At 45.1% G+C, this 21520-nt stretch overlaps 1 long non-coding RNA gene across 1 annotated transcript; it reads right to left on the bottom strand.

Moving 5' to 3' along the window:
- Nucleotides 1-17551: 17551 nt before the first annotated feature.
- Nucleotides 17552-21475, bottom strand: LOC102154777. Its single transcript, XR_005372578.1, has 3 exons — nucleotides 20879-21475; nucleotides 18060-18095; nucleotides 17552-17748 (listed from the first exon to the last, which is right to left on the bottom strand). It is a non-coding gene; the product is annotated as an uncharacterized LOC102154777 (long non-coding RNA).
- Nucleotides 21476-21520: the final 45 nt, after the last annotated feature.

Raw genomic sequence — 21520 nt, 5'->3', positions numbered from 1 at the left:
ACTTCCCTCCCCTCCTCCTCTCTAGTGGCAGAGTGGGAATTTGGAGGGGGCACAGGGAAGTCATTCTGAGTCCTTCTTGCTCAGCCACCAAAATGGGGTCCTGGGGAATGTCCACAGGAACAGCACAGCCCCACAACAATAGTTTCTGGATTTCCTAATTGGAACCATCTCTTTGCTCAAATCCCAAAAAGCACTTAGGACAAAAGAGAAGAAAAGCCATGGTGGTAGAGTTTTCTAAGATGTGCCAGAGACGCTGGAAAAAGTACAAATGCCGGGTGTGTGGAGCAGGCTAGCTAGGAGGGGCCAGGACAGAGAAGGGTCAGCGACTATCGTCACCAGTCGGATTCCATCAGAGGACATTCCTTCATCCACCTCAGATGGACTTCTGACCCTGGCCCCAGACCTCAGTCTGACCTGTCACCCTGACCTAAAACAAACCCCGGAGCCTAATTTCCAGATTGACCCTTAATCCTGGTCACAGATTGACCCTGCCCCTGACCCCAGACTGAACCCCAGTCCTCTGGAACACCACCCAACCTCTCCTTTGGCCAAAGGAATGTGGCTGCCCCCTCATGCACTGCCCCAAAGGGGGTCACGGCTCAACCCATGAGGCTCAGGGAGCAAGAGTGGGCTATGGATCGGAATATTTTTCTCATCCTGGCCTGAGAATGATCACCTGTTCCCCTGTAAGCATCCGTCTCCCTCCAGGCTGCTGCAGCTAGTATCCCAGGAAATCCTGCACACTCACCCCCCCCACCCCCACCCCCACCCCCACCCCGTCTACAAGTCTACAATCCTTTTTCCTGAGGCCCAGGGCACAGCCAGGGCTCCAGCTACTGCCTGCAGTGCTCTGAAACCTTGGCTTACAGCTTGTGTTTCATATCCCTGTAGGCCTCTGGACACCTCGAAATCAGTCAGAACACACTGGGGATCAGTCGTGGGGATGCTGGTTCAAATGGACTTCTGCATGGATAGACTTTGCAGCGCTTGGCAGAAGGGGCAGAGAGAATATGGGGGACAGGCTGCAGGCACTCCTGGAATATGCACGCGATGGGCAAGATACAACCTCTGTCTGCATCCTCTTCCTGGGCTCTGAAAACACCCATCCACAGGGGCAAGTCTCCCTCAAAGCCCGCTCCTCATCAAGAGCTCCCCAGGAATGTCCCGGATGTTCTATGCCCAGAGGAATCTGGAGGCGTTGCACCTTTCAAATTCCTTATATGTGTGCAGCGCGTAGAGCCCACACATCTCTTCTGCAGCACTATTTTGTCTCATTTCCACACAGCCCATGAGATAATGCTCTTCTTAGGTATTAGGCACATTACTTTTTTGTATTGTTGAGAAAACTGAGGCCCAGAGTCCCCTTCCCCATCCTCACCGTACTGCCCTACTGTCTCTTCCTCCAAGCAAGCACACAGCCCTGTGAGACTTGAGATCCTGTCCCCCATGGCAGCTGCCCCTTTGTTTAACGTCCATTCCGACCATTAACACTGACGACAGAGTTGTCAATTTCACACTCAATTTTGCATAGTTTTGGCTCAGATTTTTAAAAATGTACACTTACTTTCTTTTCACTGAAACTACCTCTGCTTCTTCCAAACAGAGCCAGAGGATAACAGTGAGCAGAGAGCAGAGACCAGGAGCTGGTGGACAGGAAGCAGAGCTGGTATTCAGGGCTGGACAGAGTTTATGCAAGGCCTTCCAGGTTTCCCGCCTGGACTGGGATAGTCTGGGCGCAGGGGTAGAGCTCAGAATTTCACTTCAGGAAGTTCTATCTGCTCTTCGCCCCATCCTGCCTTGCTGGCATCCAGAAGTCCTGGGAAATCAGCTCCCTGCACCCCTTCACCCTCCACAGGCCTCAGGCTGGTCCTCATTTCATCTGAAAACCTCTCAGTACATGCTTGCCACTGGCAAGGCCCCTTTCCTGAAAAACCCCAAGACCAGTGGGGAAGCAAGATTCTATTTGCTTCTGAGGAGCTGTGTAGGAGAGGTCTCACCCCAGGACACCAGCTCCCGCTCAGATCTGTCCCTCCACTGCTTCTCCAAAACTGCAGGAGAAACTGCTACTCGAGTGGTGCCACTTTGGCCCTAGATCCAAACTCGTGGCCCTAGATATTCATCTCAGAGGCCTGCTTGTCTACCTTCTCCCACTCTATGCCCTCCTTCCAGAATAGCCACGGCAAGGCCGGCAGTGCACCTCCGGCGCCCGATCCTCAAGGACAGTGTAGAGGACGCTCCCTGACTGTGCCCTGGCTATTTGGAGAGGAAGGGGGACCCTCCTGTCCTGGCTGGGTAGGGGTGGGGAGTCAACCGGGCTCTGCTTGAAAATCGCTACAGCGACATGAATGCTGCCTTTCTAGAACCCCAGGAACTGTATCCTCCTCCATCCCCCTTCCTTCCAGTGTCAGAGGCTCTGAGGCTGTTTAGGACATTCACAGACCCCTCCAAAACCACCGCCTGCCAGGGTCCCACCCAGTCCACCCACCTCTTGTGAGGCGCCCTCCTGCTCTTTGTGATGCCATGGAGCCGGGCTGATTCCCGATTCCAGGTATTTATTTCTCATCTTCTTCCTTGTCCCTTAGTGTGACCTGCTCCTGCAACCCACCCCCCGCCCCACCCCGCCCCCGGTATCCTGTCATCATTGGCTGTCTAGATTTTTAATTTTTAAAAAAATTTAGGTTTATTTGACAGATAGCGATGCCTGTCCGAGTGTCTCTACCTGCCAGGGTCAGATGCAGGCATAGCCTGGCTCCTCACTCCCGACCTCCCAGAGACCACTGGCTGCAAAAGAGCCCCTCACCCACCCTCTTGCCGCCCTGGGAAGGGGTGGGGGGGGCGCTTAGGAAAGAAGTTTGCTGCTTTCTCCTTTGCCTGAATAAGAAATGAACCTCACCCCCCAACCTCATCTCAGAAAGCTCAGGTTCAGAGACTTACCCAGAAGGAATTTGACAAAGAAATGGAAATCTCCCCCACCCTCCCCTGTCAAAGCCCCCATACCCACTCCTTTTCCTTCCACCCCACACCCAACCCAGACGAAAGCAACTCAAAAAGGGACTTGCCGATGGAGAGAACGGGTAGGTACGAGGAACGCAGCTGACAGCTGTGTCCAAATCGGCACTGCCTGGAAAAGAGTAGCCTGCCCGGTGGCGGTGGGACACCGGCAGTGCCCCAAGCTGGCTGTGGCTGGCAGGGACACTGCCGCAGCGATGGCGTTCCCTCGGGCCCGGGGAGCCAAGAGCCCTTTATAGCCTGAAACCTGCCCTGGCACCGCCCACTGGGCGGCTGCAACCAGGCCTGCAACTAGGGGAGTCGCTGGAAGCTGGGAGGGCTTCCGCCCGGGACCCCAGGGCCAGACCCCCACGCACAGGACTCTGAGATTCCACTTCCTCCCATCCCAGGCAACTCTATGTCCTGGTATGTGCACAAGACTCTGTGTGTGTGTGTGAGTGTGCGTGCGCGTGTGCTCGTGCTAAACGTCCATTCAAAGACCTCAGATCTCTTTCCCTCAGCCTCTTTCTCTGGCGGTAACAGTTTTTGAAAGGATGGGGAGAGCAGTGTGTTTCTGCTCAGTTTATCAAATTACACTCGGTGACAAAGGACTGAAGTGCATTTTCTTGAAACCTTGACAATTGGGATCCAGGAAGAGAAAAGAAAGCATGACAGAGAACTCAGAGCTTTTGTGGAAGGTAGAACACGGCTATGAAAGGCAGGGGATGTGGTTGGGTGGCTCTAAGTGAATTTGCCTTCATGTGGTTTGGTGTTCAAAACTGCCTCCCCCACCCGCTACCTAAGCTGCAAAAATCCCACGGATCCCAGAAATTGCAAGATTGTTGATTTTTAAAAGGAACACTATTCATTTTCACATGGGCTGAGTCAGACAAGCTGGAGCACAGCTTCCTCCCGCCAGGGCTCTTTTCCCAGCCCTCCGGGCCAGCGGGCCAGCGGGGGGAGGCCTTCTCAGAGAGGTCGCTTGTTGACCTCAGTGCCCACCCCCCCACCCCTCACCCCCACCCCAGCTTCTCCTCAGGAGCCTGTCTGAGAGAGGAACTGGGCAGGCTTTTCCTGGCCAAAGCCCTGTCCTGCACCTGAACTCTGAGGACTGCTAGATGGGGAGGCCATGTCGGTGGTCTGGGGCATTGGACTGCTCCTTTTCACAATTTGGGGGCAGAAGGGTGGGTAGCCACCCAAGTCGCCAGCCTGAGATGCACAAGAGCAAGCCTGAGAGGAAAATACGGCCTCATCCAGAGCTTGGAGACCTGCTCTGAAACCAGCCCACTCCCCCTACCCTGCCTTCCCATTCCCAGCTGGCTTTTGTTCAGAAGTCAGCCAGCAGGCAGGCCACTGACCTACCAGCAGCCTTGCCCACAGAGCTCAGAGAGACAGCTAACCTGAGAACCTCACTGGCACATATCCCCAACCCCAAAGCATGTCCTCTAGCATGAGCCACGGCTGCTGCTCTCTCCCAGAAGGAGATGGAGAGGCAGAGCTGGGAGGCCTTGTGTCCGCTTCCTAAGCAACCCCCACCTCTCTTCTCACACTTACACCAGCTCCACGCTAACCAGTTCCCTTAGTTTCTTCCCTGGAAACTGATAAGGTGGGCAAAGCCAAGAGTCGCCCGGGTCTGACTGTTCTGATGGCCAAGGCCCTGTCCTGCACCTGAACTCTGAGGAGCATGGTCCCTCCATGCTTTCACTTGATCTCCATGCCTGGGCCTGGCCACTCTGGAGGTACCAGGAGGTCCGTGGGAGGCCTTCTAGCCCGCCCTGCCCATCAATATCACCACCAAAACTCTATGCTTCCTCTTCCAATCAAGTTTCAGTACCAGCCCCTGGTCTCACTCCCTGCGACTAGATGGCCACCCAGAAATGCCTTCTGTATGGAAAATCTGGGGTGCCTCTGCCTGTCTTAGTTTTCCCTCCACTGGTTTCTTTTTCTTTTTACGATTTGTTTATTTCCTTGAGAGAAAGAGCACAAGCAGAGGGAAGAAGCAGGGGAAGAGGGAGAAGCAGGCTCCCCACTGAGCAGGGAACCTGACGTGGGGCTCAGTCACGGGACCTAGCAACATGGCCTGAGCTGAAGGCAGATGCTCAACTGAGGGAGCCACCCAGGTGCCCCTTCCCTTTACTGGTTTCATTCCTTCCTCACTGTCCTGCTTTCCAAACCCATTCATTCTCTGCACTCGCAATTAGGCGGGGTAGCTTGGTAGCTACAAACAAGGATTCTGGAGTCCTTTAGACCTAGGCCTCAAATCTGCTCTGCCATTTATTAGCAGAGCACTATTCTTGCCCTGTGTGAGCCTCAGAGCTCCTCCAGTGTGGCGAGTGGGTTAGTAGGGAACGAGAGCTGGGGCACGGAGACCTATCAGGAGACTGGGGATAACTCAGGTAATAGCAGCAGTTATAACAATAGTGATAATGATAGCACAATAATAATAGCTAGCAGTTATATTTCCTGAGTGCCCAGTGCTTCACATGTATTATTTCATTTAATCCTCACAGTGATCCCACAAAGTGGATACTATTATCCCCACTTTACAGAGAAGGAATCTGAGGTACCAAGTGGTTCAAAAAGTTGCCCAAGTAAACTCTGCCGCATTTTGAGAGTTAAACTCAGGGAATCTGGATTAGTCTGAGCTATTATCCAGCATACTAAGAACTAAACCAACTGGTAGTAGTGAGGATAGAGAAATGTGGGAAAATTTTAGAAGTATTTAGAGTTCTAATCAGAAAGTGGATGGATATGGCAACTGACTAGGGGTGGAGGGAGGAGGAAGGGGGGGGTTAGGATTTCAGGTGCATGGTGGTCTTATCTACTAGGCTAAGAAACTCAGAAGAAGGGTGAAGCTTGAGAGACAAGATGAGTTTGGTTTTCCCCTGGAAGATTCCAGGTGGTTGAGGGATATTCAAATGGAGCTGCGTGGTGGGCTGTAGGATATGGAAATCTGGAGCACAAAAGAGAGATCTGGACTGAAAAGAGATTTGAACATCATCTGCATTCAGGTACTAGGGGAAGATGTGGGAATAGAGAAGCCTGTACAGAGAAGCCAGCCCAGGAGAGAGTCCCAAGGAGTACCAGGTACAAGCAGAGGAGCAGGAGTCCCGGAAAGAAGGACCTCTTTTCTTTGCTCATAACACACATCCTAGTTAACTTCACTTGAGACCGATTACCCTATTTGTTTGTTTCCCTTCAGCACTTAAAATCAGAGTTATCAAGGAACTCTGCTTAGCAATTTCAGCCCTACTTAACTGAGGGCCACACAGACACACTCATGTACACATGCACATGCATGTACACAGAACTTCCTGATCTGTGGACCCCCATTAGTAAGATTCTTTATCCAGCTGCCTTTTTAGCAGCACTTTTCAGTATCTTATAATTGTTTATAAAGCTATCTACTTCACTGAGGTATTTCAGCACATGACATGGTGACATGAACATTTTAGGGGCCCCTCCTAAGTGGGCAGGGTCTCATCTGTCCCCAGGCTAGGACTCTGTCCAGGCCGCCAGTCTTGCACCAAGTAGAGCTCTCCCCTTGCACTATGTCCTCTACCAGACCGTGGCTTCCTAGAGAACACAACCTGACTCCACTGTCTTCCTCTGTGCACTCAGGACAGAGACAGAAAGGGGATCTCTGAAGGAGTGGGGAGTAGGAGGACCTGGTGAGCTCAGAAGTACCACACTATTAGGTGTTCACAAAAAAAAAAACAAAAAACAACAACAACAAAAAAAACAAATGGGTGTGGGTAGGGGGAAAATATGAGAAGAAAAGCAGACAAATAATAGAGAGAGATGCAGCCACTTCCCATGCTCTCTTCTGACCCACTGTAGGAGAGCTCATGTGCCAGAGGAGCAAACATGGGTGGCCGGGTCAGGGGGAAGGCAGGAGAGAAGGGCAAGAGACAGGTGAGGGAAGGAGAGGAGGATGAGGGTGCTTAGGTAAGGTCTCTATGCAGTAATGCTAGTTATTAAAGCACCAGCTCCAAACCTCTGGGCTCAGCATGCCCTCCAAGGGGAGACAAGGCATTGCCATGGGGGGCAAGTGGCAACTGTGGGGAAAAGACCGGGGCACAACTGTCACGTGGAGAGCAAATGAGCAGGGCAAGAATCCAATGCTTCTTCCTCTGCTGGGGGTGTGCGCACATTCTGATTCTCACAGATGCTCCTATTGCACTCACATCCATGCATTCTTTTCTCACACTACACATGCTCATCCCCCTCCCCATTCTCCACAAGCTGGGGCAGGAGGTGGGAACACTGAACTCCATGGCCTTGCAGCTTCAGGCCCAGCAGGAGGAGGACCGGCCACTGTTCTCTGCACCTTAGGACCCAGATGAGGAGTGACTGGCTTGGCCTGCTGTGTGAGGGACACCTCACAAGAAGATGGCCTGCTGGGGGTGAGGATGGGAGTAGGGGTGAGGCAAGCTTCTCAGGGAGGGCCACACTCATGTAAAAAGACCCTGCGTGGCCCTTTTCCTAGGCCCCAGATAAAGGTTTCCAGCTCTGCCCAACTGCTGATGTTTCTCCACCAGGGCTCCTCTCAGACAGGGCCATGGTCAGTTTGGGGAAAGCAGGATGAGCTGCTGTAGGGCAGGGGCAGCCCTGGGCTCAGAGAAGCCATCACTGATCCCTCAGGGCTCTGTTACAAGAACTTGCACCCTCCTTCTCCTGTGACTGAGTGCTCCCTCTCAGCCCCCACAAAGCAGCTGCAGTACTCAGTACAGAGCAATAGTAGAGAGAGGGACACTCAGTCCACAGTTAGAGAGCTGTCTGGAAAGGAGACATTTGGGCCAGGGGCCTCTCTCTGCCCACCTTATGACCAGCCAACCCAACTCAGGCCAAGGGGCGGCGGAATGAGCACAAGCCAGGGGTCAGTTCTGCCATCAACAGCTGGAGAGTCTTGACCATTTCTCTCTGAGGCTCAATTTTCCTATAAAAATGGGGAGAATAAGTTCTTGCCTTACTGGACACTTGGCAGTTGTGAGGCTTTAGAAAAAAAAGAGGGGGGTGATTTATGTAGACACTTGAAATGACAGGCTCCTAGCAGGGGCAGATTTGAGGAGAAGCTGAGGGAGCTGAGGTTTTGGGGTCTCACCTTTCTAGGCTCCTTCTGAAACCCTGAGAGTGGCCCTCGCAATTCATATTTTTGTATTATTTTCTTACAGATTTCAGTTTTCCCAACCCCTGGGACCTGAATGCTACTGCTTCCCCTTCTCATGTCCTCTTATTCTCAGTCCTCTCCAAGTATATTCCAGATGCAGAAGGAGAATTGCCCAGTCTGGCCGGCAGAGCTAAAATGAGCCCTGGGCCAGGTCCCATCCAGATAGAAGGTCTGGGTGAAACCACCTCTCCTGAGCAGGTTGCCCTCGGACTGGTCTCATGGCTGAACTGGGCATGGTGTCTGTCCTTCCCCATCCTCTACTCACAGCAGCTGGCCCAACCCAGGGATCAGGCTAAATGAATTCCCTGGGTTCTCAGAAGTTGTGGCTGACTCTGAGCCTTGTGTCCCAGTCTGGCAGGGGCTTTGCTCCAAAAATTATGAACTCCTAGAGAAGCTAGTTGTAGGGACGTGCGTGCTAGACAACCCAGAGGCTCGGGTATGGGCCTTCAGGAGAACAAAAGCAACTTGGTTGGCTTCTCCATTAGCACCCCGTTTCCCTAAGGAGCCTTGGAGGGAGTGGGGACACAGGGCTCCATCCTCAGTGTCTGGGAGATGGATGGGGCTGATTTTTTCCACGATTCCTCCCCATAAATCTGATTTGGCCCCTCATCAGTCTCGGCCAGTCTCCATGGAGGTGTGTGGTAGTGATGAATGGGCTGCCTGGCTAATGTGACTGAGGTGGCAGGGACTTGGGGAGGGGCTCTGCTCTGATGGATGGTCCTCATGAGGGCATATTGCATTAGACACCCATAATGCAATCAGCAGGGCCATTACGATACCAATTTGTTGCTCTTCCTCACCAGGGTGGGGCAGTGAGCTGGAAGATGAAGGACAATGTCAGGACTTTGGAGACACCTGGGAGGGGGGGGCGGATTTCAGGAGGGGGTCAGATTTCCCTGTTGGGGGATTTTGCTGGGGGGATAATATGAAGCCAAAGAAAGCCCAAGCTGGAAAGAGAAGAGAGGGGAAGTGAAGCCCAGAGAGAAGATGTGACCTGTCCAAGGTCACTTCTGGAACCAGAGGGAAGAGCTGGAGATAGCACCTGAGTCCCCTGCTTTCTGAGCCAGGGTAAGCGGGGATGGAGGAGACAATGGCATTAGGAGAGAAGAGCCTCATCGCTGGCCTCTGTGTGGCTCAAAGCATCCACATTCCCCAGGAGATGTGCCGAGATGAGCAAAGCCCAGGACTGCTCCTGTGAAGAAAGCAGGTGGTCCACTACGCGGTGCTGCACTGGCCCCAGACGGCGCCCACTCCAGACACCTCCCCCACGTTATTTGTGATCTATAACCGTACCGTGAAGTTTCTCCTGTGACTTTAGTCTCCGGAACACGACACTGTCTCCAGTCTTTCCTTATCCTACAGGTCATCAGAAGAGAACCTTTACAACAAAACATTCCTCCCTGCTTGTGAAAGCTGTCAGCAGCTCCCAGTTGCCCTCAGGATGGGGCCTAGCCTGGCTCTCTGACTTCAGCCTTTCTCCCAGCCTGAGACCCAGGGCTCCCTCCACTCCGCCAGCCTCTTCTGTGGCGGCAAGAGCAGGCCCAAGCTTTTAGGTTCCGGGGCCCTTTCCTTGGGCCTCACGGGCAGGAATCAGACTATCGGATGCTTCAGTTCTGGGGAAGTTCAGCCAGGGCAGGCTTCACTCCTGCTATCTTTGCCCCGGCCCTCCTCTGGATCCCCTTGCTTTTTTTTTTTTTTTAATTTTTATTTATTTATGATAGTCACAAAGAGAGAAAGAGAGAGAGGCAGAGACATAGGCAGAGGGAGAAGCAGGCTCCATGCACCGGGAGCCTGATGTGGGATTCGATCCCGGGTCTCCAGGATCGCGCCCTGGGCCAAAGGCAGGCGCCAAACCGCTGCGCCACCCAGGGATCCCATGGATCCCCTTGCTTTACCTCCAGGCTCACACTGCACTGTGCTGGTATTGATTTTATGCTCCGTCCTTTCAATGTATTAAAATGATAGCAAGTACAGAGATTGCATTCTTCTTCTTCAGAGCCCCCTGTGTCTATGTTCTCAATAAGTGTTTTTCTACATGAATCCTCTCATATATTCCAGGACTCAGCTCGTTTCCATCTCAAGCAACTTCATTCTGGTCATTTCTAAATGTTTCTTCCCTTCTGCCCAGAGCCACGCCAATCTCTCTCTTAGCCTGGAAGGACTTTCCCTCGATGCCAATGAATTCTAGGCTGACACCTCAGAAAGGATGGGATTAAAGAGCATGACTGTTAGAATCAAGAAACTTTGGAGAACTTTCTCTGCTTACTGATCTATAGTTTGGAGATAGGTCAGTTGTGAGGTTACATTTACCATTTGATGGCATTCTGTGCGCAATTTCTTTCCCTCACCAGATTTCTAAAAGATATCCTCTCCAAGTGTCTAAAACAGATTTCCTCACCTTCTCTCAAACCAACATTTCCCTGGCACCTGGCAACCCTGTTTCTGGCAGCCCTGTCAGTTTTTCCAGTAAATTAAGGGAACATTAGTTTACCTCTCCCACCTCTCTGGCTGTTTAATTAAGCAAAGGTCAATTGATTTACCATGCATTTTGATTCTTGAATCCACCCCTCATCCCCATACTCATTTCCACTATCCTCAGATTAGAGGAATCTTCAGATTGGGTAAGAGTTTGTTTAGAGATAATCTATACAATTAAATCTGCTGCTATAGCCTATTTTCTCACCCTTTCTTACCCTTACTTCCCACCCTGTTTCTCACTCATCTACACTTACCTGATGGCTTACAGGAGTCACAAACTATCAATGAGCAGCACCCTAGGTACCTCCTTCTGCCCCAGATGAAGGTAATTTTACAAGCTATATCAAGGAACAGATAACCCTTGATACAGCACTTCAGAGAATAAAGATAAGATTTCTCAAAAAAATTCCTTCTGCATGCCAAAACAAAACCTGTTGAAAGCAGCACAAAAACACTATTTGTACAGACAAGTCTTACTTATGAATATTTATATGAAAATGCTAATCAAATGCTACCAAATAAAATTCAGAAGTTCATCAAAATAATCAACCCAATCATAACCAAGTGGGGTTGAACTCATAAATGAGCCAAAAAATATTTCAACAACAGGGTCTGCTACATTAATAGGTAAAGAAAAAAGACTGATCCCTTCACTTTGTGTTGGGAAAAAAAAGCGTTTAATAAAATTCTACGCAAATTTCTTATAAAAGCTTGCAATATGCAAGGAATAGAAGAAAACTTTAACCTTATAATTCACAACTGAACATTAGAAGCACTTCAATTAAAACAAGGAACAAATTCTAGCCATGATCTCTATTGTTCAACCCTGTGTGGTTGTCTTAATTAAATTTTTAAAAAAGTCACAAATGCAAGGAAAAATCAGAAGTATGAATATAAACACAACAAATGAACAAACAAAGGAAAAAGACAAAAAACAGACCAATACAGAGAATTAACTGGTGGTTGACAGAAGGGAGTTGGTGGGGGGAGGAGATGAGTAAAATAGATGAAGGAGATTAAGGGTACGCTCGTGGTGAAGAGCATGGAGAAATGCATGGAAGCACTGAATCACTGTACTGCACATCTGAAACTAATATAGCACTGTATGTTAACTATGCTTGAATAAAAAAGTAAATGAGCAATAGTAACTCCAGAAGAAGTATGAATATAAATAAAAGAGATCGCTCTTGAACAAATTTCTGATTTCTTTCAAGATTATTGATCTTTTAGAGCTCTCTCTCCCTTTCTGGAAAAGAAATATTCATGCAGTGGAATATACAATTTTGGCAATATGTATTTTTCTGGAAGCATCAGCCATCCTTAGGTTTGTGGATTTCTTTCCACAAAATTTACTTATATTTTAGTTATTTTTAAAAATTACTTCAAAAAATGTCCTCAACTCTCTGCTATTTCCATTTTCTGATCCTAATTTCGTCCAGGAAACAGGAAAGTATTTGTATTTTCTTACACTGGTTTTCCTTGATTAGGTTTGCTTAGTGATTTGTCTAGTTCATCCCCCTACCAATAAAATAGCTCTTTTATTTAGAAAGGAATAGGACATTTGTCATGATTACAGCTGTTAGGACTGCCTACAATACAATCTCTCCGAGAATCAACAAAAAAACCTATTTAATAAAAGCATGTCGTAACTTGTTCAGATACATGATAAACATATAATCAATAGCTTTCTTATGTTAGAATTAATAAATTAAAAATACGATTTAAAATACATAATGAATAATGTGAATATTTATGTGAATAATGTGAATTCATGAATAATGCAAGACTTGTGGAAAGAAAACATAAAACTTTATGAAAGACATAAAAGAAGACCTAAATAGAGACTTACCATGTTGGGATGTCAGTTTCTCCAAAATTGAATAAATTCAATATAATCACAATCAAAATCCCCATGGGATTTTTAAATGAAATTTCACAAATTAATTCTATCGCTCATCTGTGAGAATAAACATACAAGAATAGCCAAGATATTTCAGAAAAAGATCAATGATGGGAGACTTTTCATACTAGATATCAGAATATATTTTAAGGTATCAAAAATTAAAGTAGTCTCCTATTGACACTGAAATAGAGAAATAGGCAAGTAGGATATTGAGTCTAGAAATAGACCCATGCATTGAAAATCAGTGAGGAAAGGATTGACTAATAATAGGCATTTAGGATCTTCCAATAGCCATTTGAGAGAAAAAAAAAGTTTAGAGTTGCATCTTATATAACCCCAAAATAAAATCCAGATAGATTGAAAATCTAAATATAAAACAAAAATATTTTTATAATCTGGAGGCTAGGAAAGCCTTTCTAACCAAGGTACATAACTCAGATACTTAAAAGAAAAGACTGACAATTAAATTACATTAAATTTCAAGATTCTTTATGACCAAAATAGGTGAATGTGAAGTTATAGGTTAGCAATTCTGAAACTGTAGAGTGGGTTTGAATAAATAAGTAAATGGCTGGTAGACAGCGGGAGCCGGGTTCTCATCACTGGAGAGAAGGAAAGGTTAGAATTATCCCTGTGGTACTGGATTGGAGTTTGAAACATCTATGTAAACTCATTTATATGTATATATATAATATATACCACACACACACACACACACACACACACACACATGCATACATGCACACACAGATACATGAATACAGAAATAAATAGAGATATGCAGGTATATGTGAGTTAGTGTATATAATAAAGTATCTATCTCTGTCTGCTAAGAGCCCATAAACAGCACCCCAGTAGCAATGAGCACACCAAGCACCCAGATCTTGGTTTCTAAATATCATTCTACTGTAAAAGGAGCGCTAAGGCTCCTTGAAGAATTGGGTAATTCTAGGACTGTAACAGGAAAAGCACAAGATAAACCTGAAGCATCTTATAGTTCCATAAATCTAAGAAATGTTAAAATAAACAAAAGGGTGGAAGTTTTTCAAAGGTAGACAGGAGCCAACTTGAAAGAACTTTCCAATGGCCAAATTTGAGCAAAGAAACAAATAACATGGGTTGGGCTATAATCTGAAGTATAAAATAAATGCAGAAGTCCAGAGGATAAACATAGAGACCTGAGAGCAGAATTCAATGGGGAAAAAAATAATAGTCTTTCAACAAATAATGCTGGAATAATGGGACCTCCACACATAAAAGAATGAATTTGGACCTCTAACTTATACCACATGCAAAAATCAACTCAAGATGGATAAAAGACCTAAATGTAAGAATTTAAACTATAAAACTTTAAAAGGAAATGAAGGTATACATATTTGTGCTTTTGTATTAAGCAGTAATTTCTTAGATCACACCAAACCACAAGCAACAACAACAAAAGATAAATTGAGACTTCATCAAAATTTAGAAACTTTGTCCATGAAAAGGCACTGTCAAAAAGTTAAGATTCATAGAATGGGAGAAAATATTTGCAAATCATATTTCTGATAGGGGCCTAGTATCCAGACTATAAAGAACTCTTACAACTTAACAATAAAAAGACAACCCATTTAAAAAAAAAAAAAAAAGAGCAAAGGACTTGAATAGACACTTCTCCAAAGATGATATAAAGTGGCCAAGATCCACACAGAAAGATTCTCAATATCATTAGTCATTATGGAAAGGCATATCAAGGGGCACCTTGGTAGCTCAGTCAGTGAAGCATCCCACCCTTGGTTTCAGCTCAGGTCATGATCTCAGGTTCCCGAGATCCAGCCCCTTATGGGGCTCTGTGTACAGTGCAAAATCTGCTTGAGATTCTCTCCTTCCCCCTCCTCTTCTGCCTCCCTCCCCACTTGTGTTCACGCTCTCTCTCTAAAATAAATTAAAAAAAATTTTTTTTAAAGAAATGCACATCAAAACTACAGTGAGATATCACTTCATAGCCACTGGGATGGCAATTATAGAAAAAAAAAAAAGCCAAAACCCAGAAAATGGCAAGTATTGGCAGGCCATGATGAACGCTTATACATTGCTAGAGGGAACATAAAATGCTAAAGCCTCTTTGGAAAACTGTTTGGCAATTTCTCAAAAAGTTAAATGCAGAGTTACCATATTACCCAACAATCCCACTTCTAGGTATGTATCCAAGAGAATTAAAACATTTGTTCCAAAAAAAAAAAAGTATCCACCAATGTTCATGGAAGCATTACTCATAATAGTTAAAGAAGTAGAAACCACACAAAGGTCCATCAAACCTAAATGGATAAATGAAGTGTGGTATGTTCATGCAATGGAATATTATTCAGTCATAAAAGCAATAAAGGACATTGTATATACATGGATAAACTTTGAAAATGTTATGCTAAGTGAATGCAGCCAGATGCTGAAAGTCACATATTATATGGTTCCATTTATATGAAATGTACAGGATAGAGAAATGAATAGAAATTAATATCTACAGGATAAAAAGTGGATTTGGGGGATGAGGGAAGGAGGGAATTGGGAGTGATTGCTAGTAAGTACAAAGTTTCTTTTGGGGTGATGGAAGTGTTCTGAGATTTGATGCAGACAGTTGCAAGATGAGTATAGAGAAATCCATTGAATTGTATGTTTTGAAATGCTGAATTTTATGTTGTGTGAGTTCTATTACAATACAAGATTACAAAGAGAAGAAAGTAGTCTAAAATAGATGCAAAAACATGTGTGAATGTCCATACTGAGATAAATAAGTGATTTAAATAAATTAATTAAGATGAAGAGCCAAAACTTTCCTATGAGTTCCCAATGGTTTATCTAGATGCCCATTCTAGGAGGCAAAGCTTAAGCCCCTCCCCTCCCTGCTGCCATCTTAGTGGTGTACTGCTGTCAGTGACTTGTTTCTAAACAACTAGAATATGGAAAGGGATAAATAGTCGCTTTATGGTGGAGAAGCATGAAGGACACTGTTATACCCAAGTGTTCAAGGTTCATACCACTAGTGATGTTGTGTAACTTCCGACGTATCACCTCTATTGTATTCTTTCAAAAAACCCATAACCCCCATCTACTTAAGAGCAAAACATCAGATGAATGCCAATTGAAGGACATTCTACAAAATGTCTAAACCAGCATCCTCAAAACTGTTAAGGTCATAAAGAAATAAGGAAAGATAGAGAAACTGTCACAGACCAAAAGAGCTAGAGCAAATAAACATTGTGGTATCCTAGATTGAATCCTGGAACAGAAAAGCTGGTGAAATCCCACTGAAGTCTGGGTTATGGTTTATAAAATTTTCACAAATGTATATAGTAATATGTTAACAAGAGAGGAAACTGGGTGAGGGGTATATGAGAACTCTGTATCTCTTTGCAGCTTCTCCATAAAGTGCAAGACTAGGAGAAAATATTTGTTCATATGTAACAAATGCATAGTTTGCACTAGTAAGCTTTGCCTCCTAGAATGGGCATCTAAATAAACAGGTCAAGGATATAGATCCGACCTCTTGACAGCATTCATTTCCCCCTGGTTCCCGGTTGACAGGACTCAGATTGGCTCAAATAGTGGTGCCGATCTCTTGATCTCTTGCCCGGGTCCCAGCTCCATTTATCTTTTCATTCATATACATAGTCGGTTCACTCAATACAATTAATGGGCATATATTATGTGGTAGAAAGTCTTCCAGATACCGAGGATAAAGCTGTGAACAAAATACTCTGTTCTCCTGTAGTTTACAGCCAATGAGCCATAAGTGGTCTAAACCAGAGGTAACTTCCCTCCCTTTGGCTGTGATTGGTTTTGGGCGTGGCCATGGGGTTCAGTTCTGGCCAATAAGATGTAAGAGGAGGTAATATAAAGAGATCATTTAAAATAGTAATTTAAATTTAATAATTTTGAGAATATTTTACATGGTTTTAGGGAAACAAATCTATAAACCCGAAGACAGAAAATCATGGTCTCCTAAGGAAGGAAGAGAGTTGGCCTGCACAGGCCTTTATCTCTTGGACTTTTCCTTGTCCTCCTTCTCCTTTCCTCCCGCCTGGAAGGTGGATGTGATGATGCTTGGAGGTTAGGCAACTGTCCTGTGCCCATGAAATGCTAAGCATGCTAAGTACAACAGAACAGAAAGACAAGAAGCCTGGGTCTCTGAGGCATAGCTGCTCTATAATTTCCTATAATGCTCATATTTAACTCTCCAGAATTCTTCCGATTGAGAACATTATGTAGAATACAAATCTATGTATTTGTAAAAACATTTCAACATCTTGCTGTATTCATTTCGGATTTTAAAAAAAGAAATTAGACTAATGAATAAAGCAAAAAGCCTGCTGTGTATCCAGGGGGACCTCATTTTTCCCCTCACCCTGCAGAGATGACTACTATACTGAATTCAGTGTTTTTCTCATGAATGTTTTCACACTTAAAATCATATCATGCTGTCATCATTCTTCAACTTGCTTTTTTATTCAACAAGTTTTGAAAGATTTGTTCATATTGACCCATGTAGTTCATTTTAACTGCTATACAGTCTCTCTTAGATGAATATCTCACCATCTATTCTCCCATTGGTGGAGATTTAGGTGATTTCTAATCTTCATCATTATAAATAATACTGGAATGGAATAAGACCTGTCTTATACATGTCTCCTTGTGGATAGATTTCTCTTGGGAATGTTCTCAGAAGTGGGATCACTGAGTGTGAGGGTATGCACCTCTTTAACTTTATGGGACACAGGCTCACAATACCTTGTTCAAAACTTTGTGGGCCAAATGTGTTTCAGAGTAAGAACGATTTGGATTTTAGAAAGGCAGTACAGTGCTGTGCCATACATCATATTCTAGCAGGGCTTGGGTAAAGTATTCCATAATCAAATATATTTCTTTTTCTGTGGTGAAAAGTGAAAATATCCACACACAAAAAAATGGAATAAAGACCATAAATAATCTCACATAGAGTCAGGTTTTGCCACCACATATGTTAAGAAAGAACTTCCAGTTATCAGGGTTTTTGTTTTGTTTTGTTTTGGCTTTATTTCTGAATTGCAGATAAGGGATTTGAATCTGCAGCACAAAACTGCTTTTGAAAGTAGCTGTATTAATATATCTTCCTACCACTGTTTCTTCAACCCCTCATCAGCATCTGTTAATATGGGACTGCAGGACTTTGCTATCTGATAGATGTTTGCATATTCTGTAAGTAAAACAAAACAGAAAATATAGAATATGGAAGGAGAGATCTCACTCACAATAGTAATGAAAACGTTAAACATCCATGGTTGTACGAAGTAAGAAATGTGAGGAATCCAAATGAAGAAAATGTTAAAACTGTTAGAGGAATATAAATGTGATAAGTAAATGGACAGATATTTTTCATCAATGTTTACAGGCAGACTATGTTATAAAGATGCTATTTATCTGCAAGTTATCTTATACATTCAATGCAGTGCCAATCCAAATCACAATAAAACTTTTGAAACTTGAAAAAAGCATGTATAAAATTACCATGGAAGAATAAATATCCAAATATTCAGGAACAATCTGAAAGAGAAAAGCATGATGTAGAAGGGATTAGTAGATATTAAAACTGATTAAAAAGATTTGGTAGTTAAAACAATATGGTAATGGTTCAGAAATAGAATGATCATGGAACAGTAAATAAAGTCCAGAAATAGGCCCAAAGATAAATGGAAATCTAACATATGATAAATATATTTACACTGATATTTACAAATTAATCTGTGATGTTCTGGGAGAATTGGTTAGCCTTTGGGGAAAAAGAAAAAGCTGGATCCCTGACCCATTCTTGACCTCAAAGTAGACTTCAAATTGATAAAATAATTAATGTGTTAAAAATGAACTCTCAGATTTTTATCCATTCATCTGTTGAAGGACATCACAGCTCCTTACAATACACACACACACACACACACACACACACACACAAAAGAACTATCAGAAGAAAACATGGGTCGATATTTGTATAATTTTGGTGAAAAGACAGTCTGACATGAAATCTACACGTCATAAAGGAAAAGCCTGATAAACTGACATTTGAAAACTGACGTTTTTCAAAAATGAAAAACCTTTCATGTGGCAAGAAATGCCAGGTAGTGAGTATTGTGGCTCATCTCTTCAATATCCTTCCACCATTGCCCCAGTGTGTAGCTGCCATGCGGTTTGTTTGGGAGTGAATAGTAACACCTCTTTACTCCAGAGTCCCAGAACTGATTGTTTTATCCTACCAGAGTGGTTCCATTGGCCTTGCCACAGTGATGAGTTCAAGTAACTCGTGTCTCAGCAGTAACCCCACGGCATGGTCCTTGTCAAAAAGAACGGCACATAATCCAATTTAAGCCTCTAAATATTGGAGGCTACGGGTCAGAAGGGGCCTTACTCTCTCAGAGGGCCTTTGAAAGTCAGTTTCCGCACATTGTAGTGTGGCGGTGGAAGAATGACAGCCCGTCAGCCACCAGCAGGGAACTGAGCTTTAGGATAGCTTTGCCTCTATAAAAGGCAGGGGGAACAGAAGGGAAAGAAACAAGGCCCTGACAGTTAGTCATCAAATCAGACCAACTCTGAACTACCTTTGGACTTTCAGCCAACAAATCTCCTTTTCTGAGTTAGGTTTTATGTTACTCGCAGAATAAGGAGTTCTAAATGATATGGACCATGAACAAACTCAAAAGACAAACTGAGGAAAATATCTGCACATGCAAATGACAAATAATTTAAATCCCTAAAATGCAAAGAACTGCAAATAAACACAAAAAGGAAAATAACCTTTTTTTTTTTTGTTTGAAAAGGCAGACTATATGGATAGCTGCTTCATATAGGTGGAAATGCTAATGACTAATACACATGGATGCTTAAGCTCCCTGTCAATTAATTTACATCAAACAAAGGGAAATCATTCTTTACTTATAAGATTGGCAAGGATGAAAAATATTGATGTTACTTAGGGCTGAGGATATATAGAGGAACAGACTCACATCCTATTGAAGACAGTGTAAATTGGTGATTTTCAAAAGAGTAATATACAGCTTCTCTTAACGTTTATAATACTTTTGATCTTTAACCAACCAGTGTCACTGCTGAAACTTCATACTACAGAAATAACTATGCAAGAAGGCAAGGGTGTACACAAACGTCTTGCAATACTATTCACAATAGTGAAACGCCAGGAACATCCCAGATATTCACCAGTTCAGAATTAAATAAACTCCAGAGACATCAATGCAATGGAAGTATTCAAAGGCTTTATAAAGGAAGAAATCCTATTATATTGCCATGAAAGATGTCCAAAACATATTAAGTGGGAAAGAAACCTGTAATATAATATACTATGGTTGTGTGTTTTTTGCATGTGAAAAAGTATATACATATTCCAGTAAGTGGGAATTTCCAGCGGTTCTATGTGGGCAGTGGGATCAGGGCTCCATGACGGGGAGGTCTGAATTCTTTTAGATGCCCACATCCACATATCCTCGCACACCTGCCTTCACCCCCAACCCCACCCCTGCCGGGATGCATGGCCTGTCAGGGATTACAGGGCTGTTTTGGTCTCTCACCTGACTCACTCTGTTTCCCACCTGTTCCCTACTCCACAGTGTACCAGGAATGGGCTCATACATGCTTGTAGACAGCGTTCAAACCACAACAAAACTGACTAAAAGTTAGTTCGCTTTTTATTCTCAATACCCTTCCTAAATCCTGTCAGCTAAAAGATAGTCCTCCTAGCAGGGAGTGCTAGTGCTCCTTTCCAGGCCCCCTCCCTTGGTAGCAACTGTCTCCGCTCCAAGAGTGACTCCTTTGGTCACGACTGCCCAGGCCCCCTCCCTTGGTAGCAACTGTCCCCGCTCCAAGAGTGACTCCTTTGGTCACGACTGCCCAGATGCCATTGGCGGGGTAAAGTGCTGCCAAGGATGCACACAAGTGTAGAAGGTCATCCCTGACTTCAAAGAGCCGAAATGCCAGACAAGACGGCAGTTACTAGAAATCGTCAGTGTCTCTGGAGCTCAGCTTACTGCCTCCATGACCTGCCTCCCCAGAGCAGCCTCTCTCCTCCTGCTGCCCCGACAATGACAACGAGGGATCTAGTCTCACTCCTCCCCTGATGCCCTGTGCTGCCCTGCGCCTCAGGCCTTACCCTTTATTTCTCGGACTGTGGGGAAAAAGGAAACTCTCTGATGCTTTGGTCTTCCTTCTCCCGTGCCCATCTTTGCCTCCTTGGGTCCCCAGGGTCCAGATCATCAGTTAACCTTTCACTTTGCCCCTGAGAATGACACCCCGAAAACTCCTTCCCTAAAACCTTGGAAACCTACCTGGGAAGAAAAAGTGAAATGGCGGCTCAGGCCTCACTATCTGAAAAGCCCTCGGCGGGGCAGAGCAGCTTTCCTAGGCCTGCGGAAGTGGTGTTTCCCCAGCAGGCTTCTCTGGAGAAGAGGTTCACTGGAGAGGGCAAGGCCTTACTCCATCAGCTTTAAAAATGAGCACTCCGTGGAATAGAAAGAAAGAAAAGCCATCCACTCGGGTGAACCTGAGCCTTGTAACAGAGAGGGGAGTGTGTAGGGAGAACAAGAGGGAGATCCAATTAATTACCCTTAGAAGCAAAGGTAAAAGTTGAAGATTACGAGACCCATTTACAGGAGGAAATAGACCCATCATTGAGCCTAGAGAATGAAAGGATTGTTTAGGCCAGAAAAGCGTCTCAATGTTCAGATTCCATTCCTTTTCTGGAGCTCTGGAGAGAAGGAAGGTCATAGCTTGGGCTTGGAAGATAACACTGAGCAGCGGGTTCAGATCGGGAGGGGGCCTGTTGTCTTGGGTCCGGTGCTGGCCCACATCCTGCCCCCACCCTGAGGGAATAGGAGCTTCGATCCTCTCTGGGAGTTGATGTGGGCCGGCTGGTGAAGGGGAGCCCCCCCTGGCAGAGAGGCCCCTCCATTACCATCACAACGGCTGAT

Source organism: Canis lupus, chromosome 17 (genome assembly GCF_011100685.1).
Source record: "Canis lupus familiaris isolate Mischka breed German Shepherd chromosome 17, alternate assembly UU_Cfam_GSD_1.0, whole genome shotgun sequence".
NCBI classification, from domain to species: domain Eukaryota; kingdom Metazoa; phylum Chordata; class Mammalia; order Carnivora; family Canidae; genus Canis; species Canis lupus.
Note: the sequence above shows the minus strand (reverse complement) of the source record. Positions and strands in the feature narration are given on the sequence as shown.